Genomic DNA, 13696 nt, shown 5'->3' with positions numbered 1-13696 from the left:
TGGGAAAAAAAGAGAAAAGCAAAAAAGACTACATTAAAGATACTTTAGACATTACGTCTATGGTACCTTTAGAAACCTAATGCCAAAGGTGTAGAAAACAGAAGATTAGAGGCAAAAATATGGTTCTAAAAGACTGACCAGCTGGAGAAAGACAAGAGGAGAGAAAGATTGAACCAGTAGGGAGGAGTAGTCAGCAATCCTGCGTTGCCTCCCTCTTCAAGCCGAGCCGAGTCACACCCAATTCTTTAAGACCGAATAGCAGTCGAGAGACCAGTCTCATAGAGTAGAACAGCAGTATTAATGGAGAGAGAGAGAGAGAGGGAGAAATGTGATAATGCTTAGGCATGGGGGTGGAAGTGGGGGTCATGTGACCCAGCTGCAGTAGATTCCACAAAGAGGTGTGGCCCCCAATAAGCTTGGGTGTGGTTGCCCTCAATGTGCCCCTCCTCCCAACCTGGCACGGACACATTGTGAACACACATGCACTATGAACAAACATATATGCATTCCTTTTAATGGCTAATGTTGTCTGAGATGGCTGGTAAACACCAGTGTAACCCAACGTTTCATGCACACTGAATATGAGCAGAACGTCTGTAAAAAAAGCACTCACCAAGTGGCTTTGGTGAGTAAATAAAATTGTGTTACTTGCAAATGGGCAGGAACTGCCACATTTAAGACAATTGTTATGACTGATGGGCTGACACCTTTTGATGCAAATAAACGAGAACCACAAAGAAATGGAAAACAGTCAACTTGACCGTTTCTAGCTTTGAAAGACACTTACAATTAATAATTAAAAATGAATAATTTTCAACATTAAAACTAATTACACAGTAAATTAGTTTTCTAACATTTCTAATGAGCTCTGAATAGTGTACCCATAAAAAGTTCTCTCAGACAATGAAAACGGGGGAGGGGTCTCTACAGAGGGATACAATCTTTCCATCCATTAAGGAATCCCAAAAAAGGCTAAAGACCTCTGTCCTGGAAATGTTATCATTAGTTTATCTATGATGCCTAAAGTTTTTTTAAACTTTCAAACTCTATTTGGCAACACAAATATCTAATATTCCTTGCATAGAGCCACAAAGATGAAAATATGATGCGCGCTTATGTTTCTGTTTTAGCTGCAGCTAGACTGGGGGAAGGGGACTCACAATGTGAGGCAGTGGCTCAAATATGCAACGAATCACTGCTAAATAAAACCAATGTCAACATTCCCAAAGGATAAACATAGATATTATCTTTAATTTATTCTAAAGCATGATGCAAAATACAATTTCTTGCCAGGTAAGTTTTTTTCTTAATTCATCCACAACTGGCAGAAAGTGACTTTTGGACTCTGTCCGCAAGTTATACACACAAGACTGGCTCCAGCAATATGGAAGTATGTGAGCACTTCAATGATTGAGAGTAGCATTCGCCCACTGGCAAATCCTTTTGGAGAAATGATGATGATGTATATTGGTGAGGAAGCATCTACCAAAGAGTGTGTGTGTGTGTGTGTGTGTGTGTGTGAAGAGGCTCCCCTGGGAGCTTGTGCTGTGGGTAGTTCCAGGAATAAAAGAGGGTGGGGTGGGTGTGACCCCAGTCCCTCTATGCCCCAGCAGGAAGTTACAGAGAGAGGAGGGGGTTCTCATTACTGAGAGAGGGAACATCAATGATTAGAGAGGAAAGCACAAAGTAGAGAGGATAGCAGAGAGTAGAAAACGAAAGAACGGGAAAGAAGAGAGGGAATGATTGGGGGTGGAGGGGGAGAGGAAGAGAGAACCATCACAATGCGGGTCATGGCGATCTCTCTCATTCAGTCACTTTCAAGCCCCCTTGGCAACCAGTCCCCGCCCCAATGCGGCGTGGGTAGAGTGGCCGTCTGGGACTGCATAGCTCACCATGCACACCCTTCTGTCCATCCCTCCTTCTCCAAAGAGTCATACTTTGGTACTCATATTTAGGTTATTAGTATTGGCTTCCTTGAACAATAGTAGAAATTATATAGGAACCTAACAATCCTCATCGTGAGGGGAGAGCAGGAACCGAAAGAGAATGTTGGATGGATGAAGAGTGTGTGAGGGGGTGGGAGTACCTATAATCCATGATAATGATATAAACCAAAATGTTGGGACAACTAGTACAAAAACACTAGTGCAATGCCAAAATTGTTAAAAGTCATCATCTTCTACTTCAAGTGTTTCATGATGGAAAGGCAAGATTTATCAGATTTATGGTGTACAATACTTTTGGCAAAAAGTCCTAAAATTTAACCAAAACTGCTTTCAAATACAGATGGAGTTACATTAGCACATGACACTGTAAGTTTTTCTTTATCTTTACAAAAACACTTGGAATAAAGGAAGCCACACTAGATTAATTGACTATTGCATTTGTTGCAGAAACAGTTAGCAGTACAAACCCATCCCTAATGCCATGACACATTATATCCCTTGGGCACTTCCAAAAAAATAAAAAATATCAGGGTCTTCCCAGGCTTGAATCCCAGTTTTATTTATTTATTTATTTTAAACTTGACCCTCAAATAAAGCCCCTAGGTCAGCAGAACCTTGTTAAAAAAAGTTGTTCTTGATAGAATGATACTTTGGGACTTAGTACGACCAGAAGGGGCTAAACTCCCTGAGAAGAAAGTAGGACTTTAGCTCTGAAGGGCCGAAAGGGTGTTCAAAGCCGTATGTTGCACAATCATGTAACTCGAGATTGGACATTGGCTCGTGCTCCATACCACAGCTAGGCCCAACTGGACCCCCTAGGAGGAGTGGTTGAGAGGGTGAGGGAGAAGTACATGCGGAGGGGGCAGGGAGGTGTGAGTTGTTCTCTGAGCGGTGTGGGACAGTTTTCCTAGCAGCAGGGAGGAAAGGCAGGGCCTCTCCACCTCCCTTGCTGTCATGTGGCTAATTTTTCTGACCACTGTAAGTACACAAGTAAAACCTTTGCCCAAATTCCAAAGTGCAGGACCTGCTCCAATCTTGGACCTTGTCCTTTCACTGGATCATTGAGGCAAATGGAGGTGGGAGGGAATCTAGTAGTGAAATCATTCCGAGTTTAAGAAGAGATGTGGCAGGCTCCTTTTCCCATCATGAAAAATGGGTATCACATATCCACCATCTTCACCAAGATTTTATTCCAAAATGATATTACTGCACTAATTATTGTAGATATTATGAGCACACTGAGAATTCAAAAAATGTAACTTAAAATTTTAATCTTGATGTTACCTTACTACAGTAAATGTTGTCTCAGATTAAGCACTCTGGTCTACATTAACTATCATATGAAAGCTTAGATAAATAGCAGGATACATGAGTTGTATTAGTCTAGGGAGCATTTTGCATATACACATTTACACACAATCTACAGTTTAAATTAAATAAAATTATCAACATAAATGATATTAAAAAGAAACAAGCTAGCACTGCTTTGTTTACGTTTCGTATATCTGCTAATATCTTGTATATTCTTGTTTCGGTTTCTGCTTTTAAATGACAAATATATAATATTGATAACTGCTGATATAGACAGCTAATTCCTCTCAAGCATGCGTAGAATGCATGTGTTTGCAGTTGGCTAAAGTCTGAGCGGTGTTTTCAAGGGCAGCTTTTTGGTCCAGATGCTGCCGAAGCAAGGCGACAACACCTTCAGGTTTCGTCGCTGCTAGCTCTTTGAAGTTGGCTTGGTGTGTCCCAATCTCAAAGCCCAAATAAAACGGGAAAAACATGATAGATCGTCTTTTTTTCCCTTCTCATACGGAGTAAACACAAAAAATATGACAGCAGAAACTGATTTGAGATCAGATTTTGTGACATGGTGCATAGCATAGCTTGATAATACAAAGGTAGAGTAGTTATGTGAAATCTTGTCTCCAAGGATCCTACTCATGAAATATCATTGCTTACCTCAGTGTGACTAACATTTTATCTAATCTGAATTAGTAGGCAAAAATCTTGTTTGCTTGTTCAATCTTTTTTGTTTATACATAATTTACATGTTGGTGTATTTCTGCACTAGTTTGCAGGTTTCTTTCCAATCATTAGCTCGCACACTTCCACTGACAGCGCTTTTTTGCACTTAGCCTTTCTAAAGGATGTCAGGTAAGCTGCTTGGTCAATTGATGTGACACATTTTCACATTCAGCAAGGAAACTAGTGGTGTATGACTTTCTGGTTTGAACAAAGAATGTCATCATTGATTCATGTTTGAAAAAAATAAATAAAGTGTAACTGTAATAATTTATTTCCCTGACATGAAATTCCTGATTGTGACTGTATTTCCCCTGAGAAAATCTCCCAAGCAACAGAGAATGTGACCACACCTTAAGAAAAGAGGATGCTGTTTGACCAATATGTAAAAAGTGATCAACTATGCTAAAACTATTCGGCAGAATGTAGTACATTCTTTTTTAGCTTTGAGAAATGAAGGTATCTATGTGCTAGGGGTTGCATGACTACTGATTTCTACTAGTCGATTTTTTATTTAAAAAATACTCGAGTTACTCGATTACTTGTGGTTCATGCTACTGTAAATGAAAAGACATTAAATAGTTTTTTTTTAATCAATAAACGCTTATTAATTCATAGCCGTATTCAACAATTACATATGTAAATTGTCAATATAATCATGACATTACATATAAAAATGTTCATGTAACAGCGAGTATTTGTATCAGTATTTGTGTCTGTAACAATCAAAAAATTTTCGTATCTGCATTCGGATACAACGTTGAAAAGACCGTTATGGCTATCTTTTTTTTTCATAGTTATCACTGAACAAGTATGTCGTGTTAAACTAAAATAATTATTAATTTCTTAAATAATATTTATCATGCAAGCAGAGAGATGTCATGACAAACGTTTAGTGATCATTTGAACACAACTGCATAAATTCAATGCACAAATTTTCATTATGCAGAACTCTTTAAGCGAGTCCATAACGTTTAGTGAACATCACTAAACAAATGTGTGTGTGCTGCCCAAACCAGCAAAAGGTAAAGATGCAAACACGTAGGACAAGTAGAAAATGTATCCGTATCTAAGCAGATTATTAGCCTGCTAGAACTGGTTTGGTTTTTGAGAGACTGGCCCACAACGCGGCTGTTTGATTGGTGAGTGCGCTGTGCTTAATCCATTCATTGGTATCATATCGGAGCCTAAGGTTTAAATCATTGCCTTTTAAACATATACAAATAATAGAACGTGTATGATGTATTATTATAGGTGATATAAGGGGCCGTTCACATATTGTGTCTTTTGCGCGCTCAAGTTCATTATTTCCAATGTAGGCGCGCAGAATGCGCGCTCATAATGGAAGCGACGTGGTCGCGACGCGCACGCGATGCGACGTGCTCGTTTTTTCCAGGCGTGTCCGCACCGCATCGAGTTAAAAACATCTCAACTTTTCAGAACGCCGCAAGCGCACCTCGGGGTTATGTGACAAGAACTAACCAATCAGCTTCATCATTTCCCGTAACAACGTTGATAGCTCGGCCAAGATGAAGGAACAGCTGATCATAGCTGTATATGGATTGGCATTTTGAAATAAATTTATTAGCAGAGCTACTGAAAGCGATTTTTAGTACTGCAAATCTATTTATCCTTTGCAGAAATTTCCGCGTCTTCATGGAGAGAGTGGGTCATGGTTGCTTAGCAACGCCAGTCGCCTCAGGAGCGCAACTGCCCGAGCGCTTTGGAAAGAAGGAGAAAGCGGCGCACCAAGCGTTTTCCACGCGTTTTTAGGTGAGATATGTGAACGGCCCCTTACTCTTGCAAAGCTCTGATTTCTGAGAGATGCACGGAGAGACAACAGCTGTGTTTGATTTGCCTCACATTATCACAGTATTCAGGCATTTACATGCTAATGTAATAGATAACATTTTCTGTTATTTATTTTTAAAGCCATTATCCGTGCCATTCCGAATAAGGAATTTGGCTTCAGGCACACCCCTAATTATTACATTATATATTAAAATGTTACATGCAACATAGATAAGGTCATAGAAAGTAACAGCTACACGCAATTTTGTAATCCTAAAATTCATGTTGTACTTGCAAATGTACGCATTATGGTAAATGCATGCTCGACTAGTCGATTGCTTCAGACAGCGCCGACTAGTGGTTGAAGTATTCGATCCCTCGACTAGTCTATGCAAGCCCTACTATGTGCTCATGTAAATTTACATTTAGCAGCTATATATTTTTTAGGTATATTTGGATTTTTGTAACTTTTAGCAGTTGATGACTCATCTAGCACTCAGAGTATAAAACATTCTGTCCAAAAAGAATTAGCAATAGCAGTAGCAAATTATGTTTCACAGCTGTTACATAAGCTAAAAGCTATTCTATATACATAAAATAGAAAGAACCCAACAGTATGTTCCATCTTGACTTGCTGTTTCAATAGGAAATAGTTAGCATAGGAAGTTAAACTGTACTTTTAAAGACATTTCATCAGGTCTTTAAATATAAAGTTCTCTCTCCTTTCTGTAAAATGTTTCTGGGGATATTTTTCTGTCCTTGTTTTTGGTATGGTAACTTTTCACCTTTCTCTACTGTAATCTTTATGTGAAGTAACAGTATCTAAGCATCCATCTTAGTTTTCTAGGATGCAAACTCTGAGAACCTGTCATTTTTACAAATTTATTTGATGTAATTCTTGTATTCTGTAAAAATAAGTTGTGGTTATGAGGGTGAAGTGAACCAAACTCTAAAGGATGAACTGACTGACACGTAAACTTACTTTGTCATTGCTTTTTTCCACTAACTCCATGCACTGCCAAATAAGGTGTTCGAAGACCAGCTACAAACACAAATGAGATGTTCCTTTAATGCTCGTGGAAGAAGACAGCCTCTCCAGCACTTAGAGGAAACTACTCTTTTGTCAAGAAAATAAGGTCTCTGGTTGTGTATGCATGTGTGGATCTGTGTGTACGTGTACATGTTTGCTGCTGCTGTTTAAATATGTCAGAACAGTGTAATTTAAATGCAGTTTGTTGGGGCCTGGGGCACATCTTGTTCTGTGTACCAGCCAGTGCTGTCACCACGTCCCTCCATGTAATCAACTCATCGGTCCAAAAGCTAAAGAAGAAAAACAAAACGAGTGAGACAGAGAGAAAGGAAGAGGCAGAAGAGGAGGATACACATGTAAGGTCACAGCTGCATGGGGTGTGTGAGGGGGATGAGCAGGCAGAGGGTTTGGTGACACACACAGAGCACAGGCTGTGGTGCAAGGACTCTGTCCTACCCTCTGGTTCTTTCCATTAGCCTCTTGAAGGTACAAGGCCTCCCTTTGGCCAAAGACCACCCTGTGTTTCAGGCTTCCCTCTGTAAAACACTATGCCCTTAGACAGTACTGCTTTGGAAGCAGTAATAGTTTCCGGTGGTAATACAATTGCACTTTGATATTAGTTTAGTTTGTCAGCTGCCATAAGGTCTGGCCCACTTTACTGCTTATTTTAGAATCACTGCACACTAAAGGTAGTGTGCGTCACATGAGTGAAAAGGTAGTGTGCGTCACATGAGTGAAATTTCTGCAAACTTTTGTAGGTAAAATAAGTCTATTGTCAGTAGTGCAGCGATGTATGAAGCACAGCTCACACTGAAGTTACTTTTAAACAAAGCAGCTTTTACACTGCACACTAAAGGTAGTGTCACATGAGTGAAATTTCAGCAAAATGTTGCAGGAAAAAAAGGCCTACTGTCAATAGCGTAGCAATGTATGAAGCACAGCTCACATAGAAGTCACTTTCAAACCATGCAGCTATCTTTTGGTCAATGTAGCATGTGACAAATTTAAACCAGTAGTGAAATCTGCATGAGGAAACATTTTGAAAATTCATTGAAAAAAGCCAAACCACGGTAAATATCACCGCTGTAAATGTGACAAGGACGAAATTGTTTAACCAATATGTAAAGTAAAATGTACTGTATATGTATTGTGAAATTATATGTAAAGTTAAATCAATTCGGCGGAACTTTCCAGCACATAAAATTCAAAAGCCAGTTCCTTTTGAGTTAGAATATTATGATTACAAAAATAGGAAATCTTTAGATCAGTACTACACCTCCCCAAAGCAGAGACTAAGAGATTGGCCTTGAGTGAAGCTTCTAGGCTGCCTACAACTCCACCCTTCCTCTTCAGCGAGATGTGTGAGACAGCGTTGTGTCACCCTCACACACACAAGTTGTGGTGGAACAAAAGGGCTGTGTGCAACAAGAAGGGGCCCTGCCTCAGAAGAGTCTGCTGGAGAATGAAACAAGAAGCAGCAAGCAGCGAAAAGAGAAGCGTAGGAGTTTTTTGAGGTGAGAGTTGATACCAATGTAAGATAGAATCACCTGAATAGGTCAAGGCCAACTGAATGGCTGAAGCAGGAAACACAGGGATTACAAAGGGTCTGAAAGAAGGACACCACTCTACTTTAAAACTTCACCTGAAAACAATGAATTCCAAGGAATTGTTCTCAGAAAAATGAAAATTCTATTATTATTTGATACTTTGCAATCTTACAATAAGTGTAAGATTAATGGATTCTGGTCTGTTCATCACACAAATCAAAGCCATTATTTACTGAACATTTCCAGAGTAGCTCTCAAATCAAACATGGCACCACTGATGTCAACAAAACAAGGGGTGCTCCGATCAACCAGGTTCCGATCACTATCTGCTGGTAACTGGCTCCTATTGATTCACTGTGATTGGTGATCTCTCAAAAACATTATAATTAAAAGTAAATATTATTAATTAATAAAACCCCTGGGTTAGAAATTAACATCAATCTAGCATTAAGCATTGTAGGCTCTTTCCTTATAAGCCTGTCTGTCTTAATAATAATTGTTGTGTAAGCCTCTATTTAAAAAATATTTTATGTTTTTTTTATTTTATTTAACTTTTTATTTGATCAATATACAGTAAAAAAATCATGTTATAAAAATGTTTTCACAATTTGAAATAACCATTTGTAGTTGAATATATTTTAAAATATAATGTATTCCTATACCCCAATCTTCATTGTCACATGATGCTTCAGAAGAAACCTAATTTTATTATCAATGTTGTACTGCTTAATATTTTTTTGAATCCGTGAAACAGTATCCCAGGATTCTTTGATGAATAGAAAGTTCAAGAAGTAAAAAATTGAAAGTACAAAAATCTTTAGTAACATTATTTTTGCTGTAAATTTTGATCAATTTAATGCATCTCTGCTGAACAAAAGTATTAATGTGTGGGAAAAAAATCTGATCAGAGCATGCCTATAGCATGATAAAAGGACGGCTTCAAAAGATGGTCTGTGATTGGTATTTCTTCCAGTAAAAAAAACTAAACAAAAAAAACTGATCAGAGCACCCTTACACAACACATGCAAAAAACATACCAAATGGAATCAAACAGCAATAGCATTAGCACTTTGTAATCATATAATTTTAGGATATTTTTAATATAGTGCTATTTCAAGGATTTATTTTATTAATTTTTTTTGGTCCTTTTTGAACCTTGTCAGAGTGGTCACAATAAACAGGAATTTCCTCTTATTTTGTGTTCCCCTGAAAAAAATAACAGTAGGAGTAGGAGTAAATAATGACAGAATTGTAATTTTTGGCTGTACTGTTTCTTTAAGAATACCAACAAAACATTTTAAAACACACAACATTTTTACACTTTTGTGAATAATTACCTGCCAGGGTCTATTTCTGTGTATCGGTACTAGGGCTCCACGATATTGGGAAAAAAATGACATTGCGATATTTTATTTTTCTGCGATATATATTGCGATATGAAATCTAATCAAATTTTTTCTTACAAACAAAAATGGGGTGGCACACTTACATTCTCATTTTAAATGATTTAAACATCGACACCATCGTGTCAAGTGATTATTATGCACGAGGGAGAGAGAGCAAGACAGCGCTCGTGTTGTTTGAAGACGGTGAGCGTGCGCCCGGGGCTCTCTCGCTCTCTCGCTCTCTCTTTCTCTCTCTCTCTCTCACGCTCTCTCTCTCTCTCTCTCTGGCGCTCTCTCTCTCTCTTGCTTTCTCTCTCTCACGCACGCCCTCTCTCTCACGCTCTCTCCCTCTCTGCCCTGTTAAACTGACAGGACTTAAAAACTATGATGGTTAAGCTGGGCAATTAATCCGCGAATCACATTCCTCAAGGGCCGGGGAGCAACTGGCCCGTACAGTTAATGAATAACGGATCAACTACGACAGCCTACATCGCGCATCCTGCGATGTGACTATCGTGGATTCGTACATCGCGATATCGATGCTTAAACGACACTTTGTGCAGCACTAATCGGTACTGTTGTCCAATTGGGATTTTCACTCCAAAATGGCGGTCCCAATACTGAAGCGCCACCTATCAGCTATTATCCAAAACGTTTTTCCTCTTGTGCTGCATCCAAGAGGCAACATTCTGGTCTCTCTCATGAAACCAACACAGAAGTTACTAAAACTGCAATTCATTGACTGGCCCCTGAGGCTGGCTCCAAAAGAGAGTAAGTCCCATAGACTCCCCATGTGGAAATGCCCAAATGTACAGCAGAAAAAAATATGTTTACAGCTTGGAACAAAAAGTGGTTTTGGTCTTTATGGCTAATTTTGCCCTTCATGACAACTGTGAGGGGGGTGGATTTGTTTTTATAATTCATCAGTTTCAATTATAGTAAGCCTTAATGTTCTGCATAATTAAGGGTATGGCCACTTGAGTGACAGGTAGATTGCCAATGTTGACACTGCCATCGAGCTAAGTGGGCGTGGTTTCAGCAACCACTTCCTGCCTCTTTACCCATCGATTATCCGGAAGTGATGCATGTCTGGTTTCACCTACTTTAGGCTTCAAAAAGTCTCTTCGGAAACCTACAGGTGACATCACGGACAATACGTCCACGTTTTTATACTATGGCTGCATCCCAGTGTGCAACGAGAGAGAGAGAGAAAAATCGGTTCACTCCGGTTTCTTTTCATGCATTTCTCTGTATTATTACTGTTCAGAAACCGGTTTGAGTGGTTCAAAAATGGTTAGCGTCATTTCATCATAGCATCAAAAAATATGAAGAGAGTCTTATACTAAATTGCATTTAGTCATAGCCAGCATTATCTTTTCTAGATTATGGCCAGACTAAAAAAAAAACCGGTCAAAGCTTTAAAGATATTAAAGCATTTTTCAAGATATTTTAAATGTTTGCTGCATGGATAAAAAAACGCTACTTGTATAAATTTGTGTTTTGAGAGGGGAAAAAAAAATATGTCGCATTTTATTATTACATTCAGAATAAATGTAGGCTAAAATACCGGAAAATCGAAATGTTTACAAACATTATAAACACAGGCTACTTCCCTCCAAAACAAATCCTCTTAACAGTAGCCTATTTAGTAGGGGGGTAACGGTACGCAAAAATCGCAGTTCGGTACGTACCTCGGTTTTAAAGTCACAGTTCGGTTCATTTTCGGTACAGTAAGGGAAAGAAATGCAAACATTAAACTGCAGGTTGTTTATTACTCTAAACTTTTTTTAACAATGTGTTTACACTTTTTTTAAACACTTTTTAATAAAATATTATATATAATAAAAAAAGAATAAGAAATCAAATACTGCTGCAAAGTTCTCCACTAAATAAAATACTCAAACCAATATCACATAATAAAATATAATGAAAAATATAAATAAATAAATAAATAACTATGATTACAGTGCAGCATTACCAATCCCAGCTTGTAGGCCTGCTCATATTTAAAAAAAAATATATAACTTTTCCAAAGTGTAAAGTGCAGCGACAACAGTTTCAGTTTTAAGACCTGCTCAGATTTTGTTATAGCGTTGGCCCGATCGGAATTAAGAGCAAAGGTCTGTTTAAATGCCGATGGGAGCTGCATTTGAATTACGGTCGTTTTTTTCCTAGTTGTAGTGATGTTCACACTCGCGTGATGCCTTTTGAAAACTTTAGAATCAGCTGCAGGGCGGGATTTGTGCTGAACGCGGAAACTTCCGCCACTTAATATGTTCGTGTGGAAACACGAAAATGTACCTATGTTCCGCACACAAAATATTGCATTCGGCCATTCGGTGCACACGTGCACCGTACCGAAAGCCCTGTACCGAAATGGTCCGGTACGAATACATGTACCGTTACACCCCTACTGTTTAGACTATATAAACTTCGAGACAAAAATAAATTTAAAGGTAAAGGAGGCCAACCTCTCTCTCGGCACAAATCCAAATTTTTCCATATTCGCGACATATTTGGATGCTAAAATATTTTTAAGTTTTACACTTAGCTCACATTATCTATGTAAATCATCATCCTTCACAAAGGCTATAACAGCACAGTGATGCTCTGGTCACGCTGAATGCAACAATGGACTATTTCAATTGAGCATTGTAACTTTTATATGTTTCTTTTGTATGTGTATTGTTTTGTTTTGATAATGAACAGGCTGCGATGTCAAGGAAGCAAAAATGTTGTGTGTGCACGCATGAGGTGCCAGTGTGATAACTGCATGGTTTTTCCAACTGTTATTCGTAATTATTCAAATACGAACACTGGTTGGTCATACAAGCAAGACATCATTCATCACTGTAAAGCTATATGCATGTGTTGTGAAGGATTTGCAGCGTGTTTCGTTATATGCATGTGTTGTGATGGATGTTTTTGAGGATTTGCAGCATTTGTGTTGTCAAACTGATGAAGATGTTTTATTTTATTTGCTGGTGTTTTTTCAATTTGCATGTTTTCTTAAATTGCAGCGCGTTGAGCCATCTTGGCCACCGTAGGATTCCCCGCGCTCGCCACATTGACAATAAGCTGCAGTCAAAGACTTTGCGCACCAAGACGCTTGGAGAGCGCAAATGATTCAGTAGAGTTTTTGCTTGTTTGTGCTTGTCACTTAATAAAAAGAATAAATAAGATAATTGTAAAAGCTGGTAAATATCTCAAATTATCACATATAGTTTTTACTTGAATTTGATTTTCTCCTAGTTTTTTCTCTGTTCATATACTGAAAGACATGAATTTTGCTTGCATATATATATTTTTTTGTATATACTGTATATGTATATACAACTGTATATGTATATGTTTTGTATATATACTGTTTTTTTTTTAAACAGTTAGCGAGTCTTATGTAGAACAGTGTTTGAACTGAAATGTGTTGGCCATTAGCCTACATGAATTGCATCAATGCAATGATAATTCACCACATTCACTCAGTAGTATACTTGCAGCAGGTGCACAATAACTTTTCGTACATGACATCACTGCTGGTGGGAGGGGCCCCATCTCGTTCTTTGCTTGGGGCTTTAAGATGTGCGGTATGCCACTGCCAATGTGCCTACATATACTACACTGTTACAGTATGTAGTTTTTTGGAGAGGAAAAAGTACACACTTTTGAGTGTGTAGTACAAAATTACGCGAACATTAGGACATACTTGGAGAGGAAAAAGTACACACTTTTGAGTGTGTAGTACAAAATTACGCGAACATTAGGACATACTATCACGTCATACAATTTTGTCTTTTATTGAGCGCTCTGTGGCGCTCCACCACAAATAAATCAATGTATGGGAAACCCTGGATAACATAAAACAAATACTTTTTTACAAGGTTAAATGTTGATTATTAGTAACTCAATACCTTTTATCTAAACCTATCTACTTAACCCACGGTCATGCACATCCACTATGTAGTTTTTTTAACA

General features: G+C 38.3%; 1 protein-coding gene across 3 annotated transcripts in view; it reads right to left on the bottom strand.

The window, feature by feature from the left end:
- The window catches only part of LOC132117459 (Krueppel-like factor 8), a 61154-nt gene that overhangs the window by 18404 nt on the left and 29054 nt on the right, over nucleotides 1–13696 (bottom strand). For 2 of the 3 annotated variants that reach the window (XM_059526757.1, XM_059526756.1), the window contains exon 1: nucleotides 139–740. The exons of the other annotated variant lie outside the window; for it this stretch is intronic. The gene's annotated coding sequence lies outside the window, so the exon portion shown is untranslated. Of the gene's footprint in view, nucleotides 1–138; nucleotides 741–13696 lie in introns of those variants that run through there. 3 annotated transcript variants of the gene reach the window in all.

The sequence above is a fragment of the Carassius carassius genome, chromosome 36 (assembly GCF_963082965.1).
Source record: "Carassius carassius chromosome 36, fCarCar2.1, whole genome shotgun sequence".
Classification (NCBI taxonomy): domain Eukaryota; kingdom Metazoa; phylum Chordata; class Actinopteri; order Cypriniformes; family Cyprinidae; genus Carassius; species Carassius carassius.
The sequence above is the reverse complement of the archived record's forward strand: the minus strand, read 5'-3'. Positions and strand labels throughout refer to the sequence as shown.